The sequence below is a fragment of the Balaenoptera physalus genome (genome assembly GCF_965194825.1).
Source record: "Balaenoptera physalus genome assembly, chromosome: 15".
NCBI lineage: Eukaryota > Metazoa > Chordata > Mammalia > Artiodactyla > Balaenopteridae > Balaenoptera > Balaenoptera physalus.
The window spans coordinates 65,179,207-65,199,762 of NC_138894.1; the positions used below are offsets into that span (position 1 = coordinate 65,179,207).

Consider the following 20,556-nt stretch of genomic DNA (forward strand, 5'->3'; position numbering starts at 1 on the left):
GACAGTAATATATATTGGCCTGTTTCTCGATAAGCTGCAGTGACAGTCTTTGAAAACATTGAAATCCATTGCTTCTTGCTAGGCCTAGGACGGTGAGTCATCAACAGTCAATCATGAGAGCGTAGTAGTGCTGATAGACTTCTCTGGAAAGCCAGCGAGTTGGAGGCCAGGTCAGTCAGAAGAATTGAAAAAGCAGATAAGGCTAGAAGGAGGCATGCTTTGTGCTTTTCTGGAGCCTGGAATCTGGTTTGCATTGAAAATAAGCTGGTAAAGAAAAAATGCCTCCGTATTTTAAGAGCTAACAGGCTATGGGAGTTGCTAGATTATTTTCTTTGAATGACTGCAGGGAAGAAATGCCGTTTTGCCAAGCTGGCACCCATGGAAGATGAACGGAGGGTCTCCCCATTCTGTTACGTCCCTGGCAGTTGAAGCATCCATTGGCTCAGCTGTTGAACGTGTAAGTTTAGTGTCCCATGGGCCATTCTCCATAAGGCAGCAGCTACCCGACCATGATAAATTCAGTGTCAGGTCTGGATTCAGAGCACACTGTGTCCCACTTTAAGAAAGTGCTCTGGGTCATGTAGCCAGCCTTAGAGATCCATGCAAATGCTGGTGATTCTCAGGGGAGAAAGAGAATAGTTTCCTTTGACCCTTGATCTCTATTTCTTTGGATTCACAGGGTGGTCTTTCCGGTGAGAACCCTTTCCATTTCAGAAAGATTTGTTCCACTTTTCTCAGGGTGAGGCCTGAACACTGACATTTTTATGAAGCTATAGAAATGATTCTAATGGGCAGCCAGTGTGGAGAAGGCCCATCTCGAATAGCCAGGCTCTGCAAATGTATCCAGATATATAATAATGACAACAAGGAAACTTTCGTGTGCACAGGGGATGCTCATGCCTACAATCTGTGGGTGATTTTGCATTGATTTTCCACCAGTGAGAGCAGATTTGTAACAGTTCGTTTCCTTGTCTTCACTGAAAGCAATGGAAAACTCGATTGAGGTGACCTTTGACTATGGAATAAGACAAGGCAATTAATTCTTGTTGGAACCGATCCTGAACTTTATTGTCCGTAATACTCATTTGTATCAACTGAGAGAACTGGCCTGGCAGTCATAAACTAGACCATCAAATGGGCACATTAGCTTATAAGCTGTTTACACCACGAATACTGAACATGGAAGTATAGCTCTGAAAGAGACAAAGGGAAAAAAGATCAGACACATTATTGGATACCTACTCTGTACCAGGAATTGCTTTAAGCATGACATACTTATTTTTATTTAATCCGTAAAACAACAGTTCTGTTCTTTTCTGTTTAATAAAATTCACTGGTCTAGTCCCTACAAGGGAGTCCTAAGAGATGCTCATCACCATGTTTCAGTTACGGAAGCAGCACTAAGACGTTACTTTCCCAGGGCCATAGAAATCGCAGATGCAAATGCTGATCTCCCTGCTTAGAACCTGTCAAATCTTATTCAGGCTGAGAAAGTACACCTTCTCAGCACCATCCTGAGAGTTAAGTCTCTGTACAGTAGCTGGAGGACTGACCTAGAAAGTCAAGTCATCGTCACTGGATTCATTGTCATCAACACAACCACCTACTGTTTCTCTGGCTTGTTTCTTTTATTTCTCTTCTTGTGTTCTACCTAGTTTCTAGAGACGATGGTGGCTAAAAGCATACGCTTAACAGAGATCAAATCTTTTTACACCAGTAACTTTTTTCTCTTCTTAGTGAAACATCAGGTTCCAGAAAATATTAATGAGTTAATCAGATATTTCTCATCACACTTTTTCGTTGTCAACTATTTTTTCCAGGTTGTGTAGGTAATTGAAAAGGTATTGCATTGTGTGTTATCCTTTGATGCAGTCTTGTTGTGAAATCTATTGCTTTCAAATTTCTATCATGGTTTTCTAATGATCTTAAGTTTGCATTAGATACTAGAATAAAATGGTGGTATTATTATTATTACTGGCAACAGAATTGAAATCTGGGCTCTAAGTGGTTTACAAACCATCCATAGATTCATGTAACCTTCGCAATTCATGACTGAGTGAACAATTGACATCTAGAGGAAAGGTGATACCTTTTAAATTGCTGCCTAATTAACAAACACTTTTCTGTCAGTGAACTGAGGATCTAAAGCAGAAGAATGGTCTTACTTAGTGCAATCGAATGCATTGCTCCCAATTACATATTTCTCACATTTTCCTTTAGAGACCAATAGCTTTAAAAACATTTTATCAAATGTTTTTGTTTTTCTAACAGAGATGCATTCCTTTGAGTGTTTTTAGCAAAACATCCAAGGTTTCAGGAAGTAATATCTTTCTTCTGTTTAAACCCTTGCCCACTTCCATGATGTTTAAAAGAAATGCATGGCCAGGTCTTTTTTTTTTTTTTTTTTTTTCTAGTGGAAAATAATAGTAAATATGCTGAATTTTAAGTTTTTAAGAGTTAGTTTCAAGGATAGATTTAAGGGTCTGTTTAAAAGACGATGTGTGTTCATTCTCCATGATGCTGTTGGTGAGAACAAATGGTCCTCTCTTCTCCTTTACAGCAGGCCTTTCGTGCTTTGAGGCTCCTATGTAGCTGTGAGACAATTCTGTAAAGCTTTGGATAAGGAACAGCTTTAACTTCACATCTCTAATCTTTTCTTTCCCATGTCTTAATTTGGAGTTTCCATCACTCTGATAATAAGCAGATATTTCTAAAAATTGAAAATCCTTCAGCTCTCCTTTTGTTTTTCTTCCCACCACTGCCTTTCTTCTCTTAAAGCAGTAAGTAGGTCAGAAATTTTAGGGAGCCTAAAGTCACCCAAGTATGTGGCACTTCCCATTAGTGGTTGGACAGATTTATGGAATACCACAGGCAGGAAAGCCAGTGGATTTGATTTGAGAAATTGGGAAGAATCTGGTCTTCCCAGCTTGGAATGTCAGTTACAAAAATCCAGGTTAACACAGACCCTTGTCCTAAGACAGGCCTGGACACAGTTCTGGAGAGGTATGTTTATAGGCATTTCGAGGTCTGAATAGCAAGGCTAGATCAGATTCAAGATCTGAGTTACCTAATCCTAGAAAGAATTTACTCAGTCAGGAGTCTCAAGCAGGACTTTGTATTTTATCAAGAATTGAAGAATTGATTTTGGTTTCTTCAGCAAGACTTTCCTACTTTTTGTATTAGTCCCCTCAAAGAATTTTCTTTTTTGTTTTTATTGTAATTGTTTTGGTCCTATCCTTAGAGGTAAGTAGATTAAGGTAAATTTTTGTTTTAAAAAGTTTTGACTAGTTAGTGCCTGTTTTCTGGATATCAGTGGTCTTTTAAAGCTATATCCAGTAACAGAGTTACTTAGTTTAGGTAGACATGATATTTGGGAGTTTGAGGTTTCACACCCTGCTGGGAAACTTTGTGGAAAAGAAGAGAGACCCTACCTCCTTAGCTCCAGAATCTTTTATTTCAGGGTCCCATTTCCTCTCTGGGACTGGGATAGAGTTCTTGGCACAAAAGATACCAACAATTGACTTTCTGGGAATCTTTGTGTAAATGGCAACTTGTATGGCTTTCAACTTCCCTAAGCTAGCATAATGGGTAGATTAATATGTTCCTTCTTGGCAGGAATGGAAACTAATATTTTAAAAGAAGGAGGAAAAAACATGTTGTGCTAAATCAGTGATTGCTATGGCAACAGGTACCCTATACATGTTAGAGAAAGAGGAAAAATGCAATCACAGTTCTCTAGAAAGGAAGAGAGCAGAAATTGGTTCACGGACTTTTATTTTTTTCACAACTGATAAATATGTATCAGACCTTCATAATATGCTCTGTATAATCTTATCAAAGAGTGTAGCAGAAACTTGATGATAAAATTAAATCTGTCATTTGCTTTGTTAAAATTATCTCTTGCAGAAAATCGCAAAAAGCACCAAGAGCAAACACCAGATTTTAAATGTAAGAGTTAAATTTCACTTCCCTGATAAATCCACATTAGAGAAGGCAAACACCTTACTAGTTTAGTGGGCATAAACACCTAAACTGGAACAAATTACTCTCCCTAGAATTAGCAGTCCTCACCCACCCTGTCTCCACCCCCTTAGAAAGTAGGGATTTGCATGACATTGCAACTGTATTGGGTGTCTAGTTCTTAATGTTTAGGGCATGGCAGGGTTTCTCAGCTGAGTACTGTTGACGTTTTGGTCCAGATAATTCTTTGTTGTGGGAGCTGTCCTGTGCATTCTGGAATATTCAGCAACAGCTCTGGGCCCTTCTCACTAGATGCCAGTGGCATCCCCCAAATTTTAACAACTAAAAATGTCTCTAGACATTGCCACATGTCACGCAGAGGGCAAATGACCACTGGTTTAGAACCACTAGTTTAAAGTAACGTAGTTGTGTTCTCAGGGCTTGTGATATCTGAGTAACCCACTGCCACGCTAAAGGTAATACGCATAGGTACGAATGCTGTCCTTTTCAGTTTTTTGGTTGATTGGGTAATTTAGCCCACTTGGGTTACATTAGTTCTTTGTCTGGTGACAGAGAGTCTTATATAACTAAAATCACGGATTCTTCCAGCTGTGGTATCCAATTATGTTACAAGGTGAATTTTGACAAATCAAAGAACGCAAGGATAATATTCCAACTTTTTATCCCTTTGCATTAAACAGTTATCCCCTCATTGTGTTTGCTGTGAGCATCTTCATATGGGTTTATGTGGAATTGGAAAGAGCTTATATAAATTAGAGTATGTATGTATATATATATTTTTTTCAGAATTAAGTCTTCACAATGGAAATAGGAAAAGAATGTAATAATATTTTACAGCAATTGGGAGTACAAATTATTTTTAGGTACTGAAAAACTACTGAGCTGTAAGAGGACAGATAAACATTTGGAGCATAGAAATCCTTCCTTTGATCCTGTAAATGTCATCTCATAAACTTTGTTTGTGAGATTTTTTTGTGTTATAATGCCAGATTAAGTGACCACAAGCAAAGATTGGTAGGTTTCTTGGTGTACATCGTTTGATAAAAATGGCCCCAAAGCGCAGTAGAATATATTTGGATGGTTGTTGGGTTTTTTTCCTTAACGAAATAATACAGAGCTGTGAGGTGAGACGTGTGTCCTCATTATCACACTTCTTGAATTTTCAGAAAGACTAGAGGTAATGCTAACATTTATGTTTTGGATGTCGTGACTTTGTTCTTGACATTTTATTCTATGAAAGAGTTTACATTTTTTTAAAAATCTGAGTGAGTTTATATATCTGGGATAAAGATGAAAGACCAATAAAATTCAGTCAGTACTGGCACTGATCTGACAATGCATTTTTCCTACCCTTGTTTTATCTACTGACTCATGCCACCAAAAGTGTACGCATTTACTAGTACACGGTAATCTTAGGGTTCTCAAAAGGCACAAGCAGTAAGTATTTAACTCCATGTAGGGTAAAAGTAAGTGAACCCAGAGACGAATAGTATAATCTGTCCCAATATTTGTAAACATTAATGCCAGAAGCCGTTCTTTGATCCGTTAATCATAACCATGATATTTCCCCCGTCCTCTTCGTTCATTCTCTTATCTTCCCCTCTAATACTTTTTGATCATCAGCGTCTCCACTTGAGGACTGAATGAGAAGAAAGGATGTTGAACTTGATCTTGGATCAAGTTTAGTTCTGTGTAAAAACATCCCAGTGGTAAAGGTCATTCCGTCACTAGGGTGATATTGGTAGTGATGGAGGCTGAGGGCTCTGCCTGAAAAACTGGATCCTTTGCTCTTTGTCACTGTGTGATATGGATAAACCTTTTTGTCTACCGGACTTCATTGTATCGGCTGACAAGTGAGAACATTTGGTTTCAGTGCCCCCCTAACTTTCCTGTAAGGTTCGGTAATTCTAGGGTCTGGGACTGAGAGTTGTATGTACACTATGGAGACTGGATGATTGCTAAGGGCTCTTCTAGTACCAGAAGACTTTGAAGTAAAGGCTCTGAGAACGAAAGAGCATGAAAGACCTAATGCTCTCATGAATCTTGGGAGATTTACAGAAGAAGTTTTTATGGTTAGTGTCAAATTCCTTCTGGCTCTATGACTACCCCACACTGAACAGGGAGAGAGAAATTAGGCTGTAAGCTTCTGGTTTCCCATTAGCCAGAACAATTGGATTTTCTTAAAATAGGACGTCAGAGCTTACAGAAGATATTTCTAGTTTTATACTCTGCTTTTTCGAAAGGATTCATCTCCCTATTTATTCAAATCCTTGATATCACACTAGCATGTCCTTCCTATTCTGAATAATAAATTACTTTTTCTCAAAGCAGCCTTAGCCTTTCCCCTAAAATGGAGTCATTTAAATGTAAAATTATATATGGATTATATTTTAAATATATAATACATGTACGTATATTTTAGAGGAGAATAGAACGTACGGCAGGAAGGATTCGCAGAGGAGCACTTTTTGAGAGTCACATTTTTCAAGTTAGAAAAAATCAAAAGCAAGTATAAACAGCCTCCAAAAAAATGGTCTGTCTTGTCAGTGATAATGTCCAGAAGTAACTCCACAGCATGCTAGAGCTGCCTCAGGATAAATCCACAAAGAGCCATTTGGTGGCTTCCGTATTTACTGTTTGCCCCTTCAGGCTGCTTCCTGTCAGAAAATAGACATGCTAGGGTAAGATAAAACTTCCACCAAACTGGTTAGAGATCTTTGATGAACTTTACTTCTCATTCTCTTATGAAGCTCATTTGGAGTGATCACACCAAAGTGTTCAGATTAAGATAGATGCAGGCCAGTGACATTAAAATGTTGCTGGGATGGGTATTATGCATCAGATTTTTGAAAGAACTGGTGTTTGCCTAGGTGGGTTTATGCTTATGTGCAATGGCTTACCTCAACAGCATGGTCTAGCTATAGGATCATGCTTGAGTAAGCATCAAGGTCACCTGGAGGTTTATTCAAACACAAATTGCTGAGTCTAATCCCCAGGGTTTATGATTTAGTAAATCTGGAATGGCACCCAAGAGTTGGCATTCTAGCAAATTCTTAGGTAACTCTGAGATAGCTGGTTCAGAGACCACACTCAGAGAACTACTGGGATCATAATTATGCTCCTATAACTATTTAGAATAATTAGCAGGAAGTATGTGAGAAATTGCCATCAGTTTTAGAGCTGAGGTGAATCAACCCCACTTAAGATAACACCTTGTTCACAACTGAAAACTTTAAAAAAAAGTGGTGAATAATTATATGATTCTACACCAAGAGATAGTTGCACGCTGAACAGAACCTTCCCTTTAAGGAATGCCAGTGAAGAGGACAGGAAAAGAAAGCTGAATCTGTCACTTAAAAAGCATCTAAAAATATCCTACTTTCTATTAGTACTTTAACTTTACTATAATAACTAGGCCATGTAATCCAGATCTTCCAGGGAGATGTTTCTTTCATTCTAATGTCCAACAATAAATTATTGTATATCTGCATAGTTATGTTGCCATTGAAAAGGGTAATTTTGAGGAATTTTGAATGATGAGGGGAAAATGTTCATGACACGTTAAATGGTAGAATACCAAATTGTGTGTATGTGTCTATAAACTGGAAGAAAATAAGCATTATCAGCTGTGCTGGATTATTATAATAGTAATTTTCTTCATTATACTTTTCTATATGTATAAGCTCTTTAAGTTTCTATAATACAAACTTATGTGAAAATATTTCTCGTAATTTAAACTCCTCTTCTTTGCTGCCCTACAGCTAGTTATGAGACCCACCAAATAACATTGGGGTTAGGAAAGGAATAACACTGGGAGAGTTTGGGCTGCTGCTTCAGTTGGATGGCATGGGGCAGTAAGTTTTTTTTGGTAAGACATAAAAATAGTCTAAGTGGTAGGCTTAGGATTTTTGGTAACTAACACAGAGATTATTGTAACCACATTTAGTCCAAACCATACTATAGCAATTTCATTTGCTAAAACTTACACTTAATGATAAAGATTTTTATATTATCATTATATTATGAGAAAACCCTGGAAGCATAGGTTAGATTGTAAGCAGGAAGTATTGTGAATTCGTGGCTTAAGATTGCCACCAAAGGGTTTAAGAACTGGGTGTTCAGCTCACCCTCTTAGTACACAGGGCATTCACCAGGGGATTGGGGATAGGGCAGTCAGATCACTCTCTTGGGCAGCTAAGACATAAAGGGGAAAAAAATGCTCACTACACTAGCCAATTATTGATCTCCACAAATTGTCAATATGGTCTCTGTTGAATAAGCCAGTCAACAGGATCAAATATGAAATAGGAATATTTTAGGTAAAGCTTCAGGCCATCATTGGAAGCATTATTTACACACACACACACACACACACACACACACACACACATCTATTTAGCAAAGTACCTAGTATATATATAGGAAAACTCACTTTGAGTTTTCATTTGATTTGGCCCTAGCTTCTGAATAAAACAAGAAATTTTAAAATGGAAAATGTTCAACAAAGATTGTCAGAAAGCCGTGGGTTTAACAAAAACATTTGCCAAGGCAACATGAACTACTGATATTATAGAATGTTGCTTAGATGTACAGGTTGTTTTGTTTTGCCCACTCTCATCAGTAAGTGAGCCTAAAAGTTTTAAATAGACCCTTCTTGTTGTCTAGAAACTTGAAGTCAGTATTGAAAGAGATGTTTTTCAGCATTTTCTCTATCACCAATTATGTATGAGTACTGTGGAATGAGAGTTAAGATACCGCTGAGACAAAAATCATCGTCTATGAAGTGTACAAACGAAGAACATTATGTAACAAACGTATGTTATGTCTACTACGGACACATACATATATTAAAATGATCCATGAAACATCTCCAAATGACTATTTTATAGCAATTCAAGTTGAAGCACTTTTATGAATTTAATTACACTCTCAAATGTAGCATTCTAATCAATGTCCATAATAGTAACCCCTATTTCCAAGTGGCTCTACTCATCAATAACATAAATGTTTATTTATCTGGCCTAAAAGGGAACATATTTCACAGTAATTTTTTTGAAAAGGGGTCATGTAGCTTTCAGTCACAATTTAAAGATGTCAATCTGAGATGCTTCCCAGGTTTGTGCTTTCATTTGTACGCATACAACAATGTGGCTGAATTGATTAATAAGTGGGAGAGACTCCGCTAGTTAGTGGCCCATCAGTTTCAACTAATTCTTAAGTACCCTAAGCTAATCTCCTGCTGGTACAGTTGAGTTCAGCATAATCAGCCCAACCAATTGTACTATGAAAATATAGCTCTACATTCTATGGTGCCCCTTTATGCAGATAAATAGCAGTGAAAGTCAGGTACAACCAAAGAGGAACAATCAACTCCTCTTAGGTAGATTGGCTACAAAGTTGTGTATCTGGTTTCAATTAGCTTTGCAAAAATGTGGAAAAAAACAGATTTAATTTTAAATACCAGCCAGTACATGAAAAACTTGTTTCTTCCTACTTTTACGCCTATGCAATTTATCAACTCCATTTTTTTTTTTTGAGTAAGAAGATGTGTCAAAAGAGGCACATTTTAAAAAATAGAGTCCAAGTGAGGAATAACAGGTCTCCATTAATTAATTATGCAACTATTAGGTACTTCTAATTTGCCAAACACTGTATCCCACACTCATATGTCAACAAGCTTATAGCCATAATACAGATAGATGGTGCATTAGATAATATAAAAGCAAATATAGTGTAGTATTCATCAAATATTCAAATGAACAAATGAATGAGTCAATCAAGAAGGACATAAAATAATTACAATAGAATCCCTCTAAGTCTCTGCCTGGTAGTTAATCACAATGTAAATTAAAGCAGGAATTATAAATAAACTTAAAATGAATAGACATGATATTTCAACTAAAACATATAAATGTACTTTCACTCACTAATATTTTAACAGAATTAGTAGTTTTTCTTTAAGTAAAAATCCGCTGCTTATAATTCTGTGTTTTCTTATTTGCTTAAACCGCACCCATAATGTACAATTTTCAGTTTCAGTTAATAGTTACAAGGCAGTCTAATTGCAGAGTTCATCCAGATTTTTGCCCAATCTTTTACAGCTGTCTTGCCCACATCAAATTAAACAATTAAAAACAGCAGCAGCAACAACCACTAGTCTTAGTTGAGTATTTGCAGAGCATTCTACTTGATTTTCATAGGAATAACTGTCTCTTTAACAGCCATATTTCATTAGTTCATATAATATTTAATCATTATGTAAGATTATGTAATTACAGTAGCAAAAGTGGCATAAACAGGTATGGGAATAAACAAACTGACCCTTGGTAACTGCACTTCCACCGTCCAAGTATACCTGAGAATAATCTACTAGGGGCACGTACTTCACGTGCCATGGAGAGCAGAAAGTTCACCATCAGGTTCATTCTAAGTTCATCATTAGGTAGAGATTGGTCAGGAGAGGTTCTCCTGTCAAGTCTTGCTGAGTCCCTGCGATGCGCTAGGCTCTGTGGAAGGCCATTGGAGTTAGCTTATCTTAATGGATTCACTCTAGTGAAGAAGACAGATATGTAAATAAATAATTACAATACAGTGTTACATAGACGAATGTGTGAGTATCTGAGATTGGGAAGGAAGGTTAGACTCACTGTATGGAGACGGGAAGAATGGGGTGCAGTAGAGCACATTTGACCTGAATATTATAAAGTGCATTGGATTTTGCTAAACTGAAGAGGGAGAAATCTATTCTAGAAATATCAGTTGAGGGTTCACAAGTTCGTGGAGATACGGGAAGCAGCCATGAAATTTGTCCCACTGGAGCCTCTAAAATACTAGGCAGCCTGTTATAATCATTTGAAGAGAAGTATAAGAGGAGTGTTATGGAAGGACGGAGAAATGGAAAGGAGAGTTCCAGCCAGGTGTGTGTGTGGTGGGTGGAGGATGTGATGGATTGGGAAGGGCTCCCTGGAGGAGGTGACATTTGAGCATTCATCATACAGTGAACCATTTCAGGCAGATCTGGTGTTATTGCCGAGCACAGCCAAGCCCTGATTCTGATGTCTGGGGCAACCACAGAGATTGATGGGGATCTACAACCTAGAGAACTTGGCTAGCCTGCTTGGTGGAAAATTTTCTCTCTGTGGTCATGTTCTCTTATAGGAAGCATAGAGAATATGGGACCCACAGAGTCTGGGTTTCTTCAACCTGGGAAAAGCTTCAAACTCAGCCACTGAAAGGTGTGGCAACTCGGTGAGTCGGCGCTGAGGGAGGAAAAGAATCTGACATGTCACAGAAAAAGAGACATTTTTACTGCCCTACTTTGGGTCAGATACGCAGGGTGATTTGTTAAAAAGTAGCACATTCCCTAAAGAAGTAGGACACCTGGTAACCCTTATTTTAGTAGAAAGGCCAAATCTGGCCATTGCCAGAGTAGTCAGTAATTCCTGCTTTCCTAAAGTTGTGAAAAACCTACTCAGATCCAGTGTGGACCCTCATTACTCAGGAAATTCCTTTAAGCACAATCACTGAAATCCTAAAAACTGTAGCAATAAAATAATTAAGGCACTCATCACTTGCCAAGAGTTACTTTCTTTTGCTTTATTAGGACAATGAAGCATGCTTCGCGAGCAGCTGGCAGAAGCCACTTGTGCAGAGGAATTAGTGATGATTTCAGTCAAACTTCGACGAAAAAATCAAAGAATTATCTAAACATCTGTCGTATAGTGCTTGGTTAAAAAAAAAAAAGTGGGATGACACAGATACTTTTTTTTTTTTTTTTCCCCTTGTGAGTTTTCTTTGTGAAGATGGCAAAATATCATGAAGAAATTGAATAATGCCCACGTTCAGGGCATTTCATGGCAATGCCTGTGATTGATTTATTCTTTTTTAAGTTGTTTTGTCACTAGACTGTGGAGGCAAGGACCTGGCATCCTTGACATATAATTGAGTCTAATCCTACTGCCTCTCAGCATGGTCTGGGGGCTGTTAACCTCTCCAAGCCTCAGCTCTGTTATGTGGAAAATGAGTACAAGAATATCTGTCTGGCTTTCCTCTTAGTATTGCTGTTGAGATGCAACAACAAGTTAAAAGTATTAAGATGCAATTTTGCATGACACTCACTGTGGATATTATGATGCAATTATACTTTCGTGAAGTGCTGGTGTGTGGTATCAAGTCACGCAAACTAGACTGGAAGTGCTTTATTTACTTATTTATTTTGTAGATGCTTTAGTCACATGCCCATCTTCAACAGTATTAGATCTACTAGCGCTCTATCTTAATAGCTCCGTATTGGCAAAATATTTGAGTGAGCTGTCCCACTTTTACAGTGGTTATGGGTTTTACCTTAAATGTAGCCTGAGAACTCCGATCGAGTTTTAAAGATAGAATTCAAGTCATCTCTACAAGCTGAAACTTGTTGCTACTCAAGGAAGCTAACTAGATCTAGAACAGTTCTCTCTGTCCTGGCACTCAAACCTGAATCAGAAATTCTGGAGAGAGGGTCCAGCCACCCATGTTGTAACAAGCCCCCCTGGCAGAGGAACCACTGATATGGGAGTAAATAACAATGGGGAATTTAAGTTTTTGCATTTCTTCATTTACTCACTCCAAGAAGTATTAAAACAGCTTCTTTTCTGAAGCAGATGCCATTCTAGAAACTAGTAGAGGTAGAACAGTGAAAAAGATGGGCAGAGAGCCTGCCCTCATGGAGGGTACATGCTGACCCAGGGGACAGACTAAACAAGCAAATAAATGATGTAATGTAAAGTGGTGATAGATGTTATGGGTGAGGGGGTCGAGCGTGGGAGACTGCTGTTTTAGAAAACGTGGTCAGGGAAGGCCTCTCCAAGGAGGTGACATTTGAGCTCCTCTCAGTGAAGTGAGAGGCAAGGCCACTTTAAAGAGGGCAGTGAGGGAGCTGGGCCAGCAGAAGAGTTTAACAAGTACAGGAGCATGAAAGAGACGCCAGGCTGAGTTCTTTCCTACCCTCTGACTTCTGCTTTTCTCCACGTATTTGATTCATTCCTCTTTCTCTGCCAACAAGACTCTGCCTCTTCTTCCACAGGATGGGCAGAAGCCACTTCCAGATATACGAACACTTTGACTTGGTTCCAATTGAAAAGTCCCAAGAAAGGCATCTCCCTGACAATCGTCTGCTCAAAACCCTCTCCTAGCTTCCTATCTCGTTCAGAGTAAAAGCTCCTCCAAACCTGCTCTCCCGTCGCCTCTCAGGCTCATTCTCCCCGTGGCTTACCCTGCTTCGGCCACCCAGGCCTCCTGCAGTTTTTCTAGGTCTTCTACTTCAAGGTCTCCACTCAAACAGAGCCTTTGCATGCTTCCTTGTGCCTGGAGTGCTATTCTTCTAAATATCCTCTCCGCCATTACTCAAATGTCACTTTCTCCAAGAGGTCTTCCCTGAGACTCTATAGAAAATTCCATCTCCCTCATCTGTCTCTGTGCTACTTTTCCCCTTTGCACTTATCAACATCAAATATACTATATTATATATTTGATTGTTGTGTTTATTTGCTATTGCCCTTTCACCAGAATTTAAGCCCTGGGAAGACAGGGACATTTGTTTGTTCTGTTCACTCCTTTATCACCAGCTCCTTGAACAATGCCTGACACAGAGGAAGTGCTTAATAAATGTTTGATGAACGAATAAGTGATGCCAAGGAATACAGGATAATTTTCTATAAAGCCTGTGAATTGAAGGCGAGCTTAAGCTGGGAATTATAAGGCAATGAGAAGGGTTACAGCTGGGTGGGATAAAAAAGGTTTCACTTGGCTGTGAGATTTTTCAAGTCTTGAAGCTTCAGTCTTGGTCTTCAAGCAAGCGGCCTTGAGAAAGTGGCTGCAAATTCCTGGGGCTCTCCTCTGTTTTCTGTAATAAGGAGAGAACAGTAGTAGAGCTGTTTAGAAAGTCTGGGAGAGGACCAAACCTATCTGGGATGCCTCCAGCTCTTACACTATAATGCGGTACCTGTAGCCCAGAGTCTACCAAATATATGGAACAGAGTATTTTATTGTCTACATGGAAATTTATTCAGATATGCCTATGAATAAACAATGTGATGCATGTGTGCATTGATTCATTCTGAGCTGTCCTCCAGGGCTGTTACCATCTGAAACACTTATTCCAGAGGTGGTGCTTAAAGCACTACAAATACCTTTATCATGATCCATATGTATTAGTTTTCTATTACCGCATAACAAATTACTGGAAACATAGTGGCTTCAAACAATATGCATTTTACACCTTGCACTTTCCACGGGTTAGAAGCCCATGCAGAGTTTAACTGGGCCTTCGGCTGTGGGTCTCACAAGCCTGCAGTCAAGGTGTTGGTTAAGGCAGGGGTCTTTTCTGACGCATGGGGGCCTTGTCAAAGTTCACGTGGTTGTTGGCAGAATTCATTTCCTTTCGTCCATAGACTTCATGGTGGCTTGCTTGTTGAAGCCCACAGGAGAATCCCTTTGAGTATCTTTTTTCAGTGATGACCTGGACCCTCTTCTAAAAGGCTGACCTAATTAGATGAGGATCACCCAGGAAAAACTCTTTTCATTAACTCAAAATCAAATGATTAGGGACTTTAAATACATTTGCACACACTCTGCACTTTTGGTATATAATACAATCTAATCTTGGGAGTGCTATCCCATCACCGTTGCCATATTCTGTTGGTTAGAAGGAAGTTACAGGTACTTCCCATGCTCAAGAGAAGGGGATTATACATGGTCATGGGTCACTGGGGGTCATTTTAGAAATCTGCCGATCATACCATAATAGAGAGTTTGGTAATTATGAGATATAAGAGATAAGTTTCCATTTTGGGAATGAGAAGTGTTCAGACTTTTTGGCTGCCTAGAGAGATTCTGTGGGTCCCACTGTGCCTGCATTAAGGATGTATAGAAACTGTTAGCCCAGATGTCCAACACCTTTGAAGCAGTTAGTACTCAGGGTCAGAGCACCATTGGTCTGATGGCAACTGTTTCATGGGGGCTCTGCTGCCAATTCAACTGAATGGTTGCCTGGTCCTGTTCTCAGATGCTTTCATCTGCCTCAGCATGAACGTTTCTTATACGGCACGTGTGAGAGTGTCAACAGAATGGGACTTCCCTGGGTTTATGATGCCTATTTTTGTGCTTGCTTATAAATAAATGTGAAAGTTTTAGCAGAGTTTAGCCTAGGTTTGCTTTCATAGAAAAGGCCACTTAATAGTGAAATTGTAAGAGAAGAGACCATAGCTACCATCTACCTCTAATCCCAGGTGACCATGAACATTTACCAAAATACTGAGAAGCAAATTGGCTTAGGTCAGATCACATAAGAAAGAAATCATTAGGGTGCCTACACCGTACATTGCTACACAGTTGAGGTTGCCAGGGAATACTCGAAGGCTAGGTTAACAGTTAAATCACAAATTTGTGTAGCAATTAGTGAAACTTAAAAATAGCATGGTAGGGGTCTTCCCTGGTTGCGCAGTGGTTAAGAATCCACCTGCCAATGCCGGGGACATGGGTTCGAGCCCTGGCCCGGGAGGATCCCATGTGCCATGGAGCAGCTAAGCCCGTGCGCCACAACTGCTGAGCCTGTGCTCTAGAGCCCACGAGCCACAACTACTGAAGCCCGTGCGCCTAGAGCCTGCGCACCGCAACGAAGAGTAGCCCCCGCTCGCCGCAACTAGAGAAAGCCCGTGCACAGCAATGAAGACCCAACACAGCTAAAAATAAAAACAAATAAATAAATAAATTTATAAAAGAAAATAGCATGATAATGATGTCGGGAAAAATGTACTCTGGAGACACTTTTAAGTTGGAAAGTCTGCCGCTTTATTCCGAGTTCTAAATATCTTGCTGAAGGAGTCAACCTACAAACCTTAATGTTTGGCTTCATAGAGTTGCTGAATCTTTCAGTTGCTTTAGTTTCTTGAGGGACGAATCTCTCCTTATCTAAATAAAATCTCTAACACCTTTTAAGAGAATAATTGACTAGAAATCTCTTAACCAATTTTGTTTAATTCTATCTGTGGTAATGATCCTGGAGTCATATGTTATACATGAAAGTTTAATGAAGATGCTATAGTATTTGATGCCATGTTGAAAGTGGAACATATAAAAATTCTTCTTAATTGGTTATAAAGCTATCCAATTAAGATATCTTTTAAAACTAAGCTGCACTTTGCAAAATGGATATATTGGAAGTCTATTAGTTAGAAAAATACCCCCTGCTCTAGACTCCATTGTCTTAAAATTCCCTTCTTGAGTTGAAAAAGAAACCAAACAGACCAACAAGAAGAGAAATATTACCAATATTTTGGGTCAGTGCTGTCTTGAAGTCATCAAAACCAAAAGTACTGATACCTGAGTAGTATCTGCTGTTCTGTAACTCCCTTAGCATTTCTTTTCTGTTTGTTTGTGTGCTGTGTTTTGTGGTTGCTAATCAACTGATTGAGCATTCCTTCGATCTCCGCATTTCTTTAAAATATCAAGTGTGTCTTGTGACCACCATCAGCTGCAAACATAGCATCAATTAACTTACCAAAACAGAGTGGTGATTAATCCATAATGACAGGGCTGTTCTCCGGAATGATTAAATTCATTATCAAACAGCCAGAGGTAGAGTGCTTTCCATGGAAGATTTATTGCTCTGGAATTACCTTTCTCCCTTGTACTGATGAAGCTTGATCTGGTAAATAAGAAAGATGAGAATGCAGGGGGCTCCTTTTTAAAAGGTAATGGATAGTCTATATTTTCAGTGCCTCAACTCCAAAAAACAAAGTACCTCTTTAAATGTATGTCATCTTCGGTCATTCACAAACCACTTGGTACTGCTTTATTATCACTATGTGAAGTAGTGGGTATCTGCAAGGATCCTGTGTGTGCGTCAGGCTGGGAAGCTGATTGTCCTTGTTCTTTCTACTAATGTATTGGTACACCTTATCACCAGCAAGGCTGGATTTGGGTAATAACTTTCTACATGATTTCTTTGCCCAGTTCTCCCCTCTCCACGCCTTCTACAAGCCTATTCATGGTCCAAATAATCTCCCTGGCTGTGATCTAGTCTCCCTTGTGCAAAATTTACAGTTTATAATTCTAAATTATTCACATACACACAGACACACTGCAAAATAGCCTTAAACCTTTTCCGTATCTAAATTCTCTTCATTCATTCATTCATTCTGTTCTTTAGAGTTTTCTTATCCAACTGAATCCAAAGTAACTTCCCTCTCCTCATTGTCTATATGATTTGGGGCATTTAATAGAGCTCTTTCTGTAGCTTAATATTATTTCTGGATGTTTCTTTGGAATCCTCCATGAATTTGTGGGTGCCCCAACAGTAGAGAAGTCCAGACTTTTACTTCATTGCACCTTGTATTTCACACTGGATCAGGCAAGGAGCATATCTGTAAACAGACCAATACCTCCCTCTGAGATTTCTTGGGAAGATGACATAAATTTAGTTACTCTGTCAAACTGCCTTCCTATTCGTCTCATCCATACTCATTTGAAGATGTTTGAAGAATACCTAAACCTACTGCTTGAGGGGCGCTCTTAAAAGATGTAGTGCACAGAGAGCAAAGAATGGGGGAATTGAGGGTGGGGATACATACAGTAAAATCCAATACCCAAGCCACTTCCCATTGATCCTCACCCTGTTTTGTTTACCTACTGGTTTGTTTGTTTGTTTGTAGGCAGAAAAAGTAAGAATGCTGGGTTCCAGCTCTTACTGTGCAATTTTGGTTGTGACTCAAGTTCTCTGAGCATTTGTTTACTTATCTGTAAATTAGATATATTAATGCCTATTCCAGTGAGTTGTTGGGCGAGCTGAATAGTGTAGCAGGTGTAAAACAACCTGCAAAATGATTAGCTTAAAATAGGCACTCAAGAGATCTTAGTTTTCTCCTGAAACTGTAAATCAGTCTTGGGGTCATTTTAGTGGGAGGAAAAGCAGGTTGACTGTAACTTTATTATTGGTTATTTAGGGTGTTATTCAAATTGACAGTGAATTTTGAGCCTGGGAGATTTAATCACAATTGTGATTATCTATTTTTGGAGAGTCACGCTTTTGCTGAGATTGACCCAAAAAGAAGATCTATGGGCTTTGTATATTAGTAAGGGTACAGAGTCACATGCACTGTAATTTCTCAATTGACAGGCACCCTTTTTTAAACCCACTCTTAATATTGTAACAACACAAATCTAATAGTAACAGCTTTTTAAAGAGACATCCTTCAAACCAGAAAATGTAATAATGACGATGATGATGAACATTTCGACATTTCTGGGATTCCTTCTTCAGTTTAAAGTTGATGACAAAGTTTAATTTTTTTCCAAGTTGGTTGGGTAAGTTTCAGTGGAAACCATAAGGCTGATGCTGGTATTGTGTAAGAATTCCTTTTTTCCCTGTAGCATCCTTTCTCCTTTGTATTCCCTGGACACCTCGCCCTATAAACCACCTGGGATTTCCCTTCCATTCACTAGTAGGTGAGGCAATTTGCTTTCCCTTCCTATATTAAGATCAAAGCCAGAGATAATGACTTTCCATTGTTAAACTGGGGAGATGATGAAACAACGAAATACCCTATACACAATGGCTTGTTAACTGCAAGAGAGAGGAAGTATCTTCAGCAAGAGTCCCTAGAACCCAAACTCTTTGTGGAAGTGTCTTCAACCCAGAAAGAATGTGGGAAAATTTGCCATTTCTAAGAATATTTGAATGCTTTCACGAAGTATTTTTTCTAACCTAAAGGCAAAAAGAGGTGGAGAGAAAGGAGGGGGAAAAAAAAAGAAAGAAATGTCTTAAAAGTTGGCCCCAAGAAAAATTAATATGTCTTCCCCTCTCTGGGGCGGTCAAGCCCACAGAATACAGAATCCAGCTGTCTTTGATGTTTGTCCTAGCAGTTTTATCTGTGAAGAAAATGCAGCGTGGTAAACAGTGAGATTTCCCAAAGGGAGGGGAGTTTGTGGCTTCTTAAAATGGAATGTGTTACATGTACTTGAATAAAGCTGATTAATGAATCTTACTTGTAAATTTTGCAAAGGTTAACAGATCGTGGTGGTAGAACATATACACAAATTATAAAAGACATGGCATCTGCGGTTTTTTTCCTCCTTCTTTTCCTTTTTCTTCCCTTAGGAGTTCTGTGACCATATATAGCCATGGCATCAGCTTACAGTCTGTAGGATTAAAGTTTTCTGTTTAGATTCATAGATGACAGTCTGGAGTGAATGTGATTAAAGTAAATATTTCTTGATTGCTGGTAGCAAGCTCTCTAATCCTTCCTGCATTAGGAGGGGCTTATTGTAATTTTCTTCTTTTTAAAAAATTACTTGGCTTTTGCAGCCATCCATGGCTTGGAAAAGCATTGAATTTGCTCCGAAGAGAATAAACAATGCTTGTAAATTAAGAAATGGCTAAGACATTGCATCCCGATTTCATGTACGAATATAACCCTGCTTTTGGTTCTCAGTGCTTGCCTGGGAGACCGACTCTGGACCTTATTCTGTTGTAAAACTATGTTGTCTGGCTGCAGGGCTGCTGCTATGGCAACAGAGGAACCAAGGATATCACATGCTCAGAAACTGCATGCCAGAGACAGCATTTCCACAGAACAGGGTCAACTCTGCATGGAGACAATTTTACACACCCCATCCCAAAGAAATACAATTTAACCTTTAATTCTTTTATGTTTCCTCTTGAAATATATTTGTCTCCGTTTGTTCTATCTTCAGAAACAGATAAAATCTCATAATATTAAAAAGAACTAGGATTTATTGAGCATTTACTATGTGCAAGTTCGCATTATGCTTTAGTTTCACGATCTCAGTCAGTTCTCAAGAAAATCCTAAGAGGTAAAATATATTAGTCTCTTTTTTTTTTTTCTTTAAGAATTGAGAAACTGAGGCTTGTTAAAATTGAAGTCAGTGTTTGCCAGACATCAGACTCATGTTTAGAATCATCGAATACTATCCATGACTTTCCCAGTCAGGTCTATGATAGTTGACAGGGCTGCCCTGGGACTTTGCCCTTTCTTCTCTTATTTTTCCTCCCCAAATCCCTTCTTATTTCTGTCGTGATGATGCTAGTATGAAAGACAACAGTGTAGAAATTTAGTTTGAGAAGTTTTCATCCACTTTATCAAAAGTTGATCCCTTGAAAAGAACACACAGTCTGTGCTTGAAATCCAAGTTCTTGGGTCAAGAACCTGAAATGATGTAAGCTGGAACCATTCCAGAAGTGGGGCTGGAGGCTACTAGTATCATACTTAGAAATCCTTGAACCTTAGGCACAATTTTGCAAAAAAGAGATCCTTTCTAGTTATTACCCCCTTAAAACAAACTTTGCTGAAACTTGGAGGGAGCAAAGGCAAGACAGAGAGTCTTAGCTCTCCCAAGTCAGAAAATGATATTTAGGTGGTCCTTATTGCTGTGGAAATCTAAGGGGGTGGTTCCAGATGACTAAGTAAAGAAAAACACTAATGCACTGAATTTAGAATCATGAGCATTGGGGTTACATTCCTCAATCTCCCAAGTTTCTTAACTTCTTGGACCTTCAGTTTCTTTATTTGCAAAGCG

The 20,556-nt window shown here is 38.9% G+C and overlaps 1 protein-coding gene across 13 annotated transcripts in view; it reads left to right on the forward strand.

Moving 5' to 3' along the window:
* The window catches only part of SLC8A1 (solute carrier family 8 member A1), a 409,941-nt gene that overhangs the window by 113,451 nt on the left and 275,934 nt on the right, over nucleotides 1-20,556 (forward strand). The gene's annotated exons all lie outside the window — the stretch shown is intronic.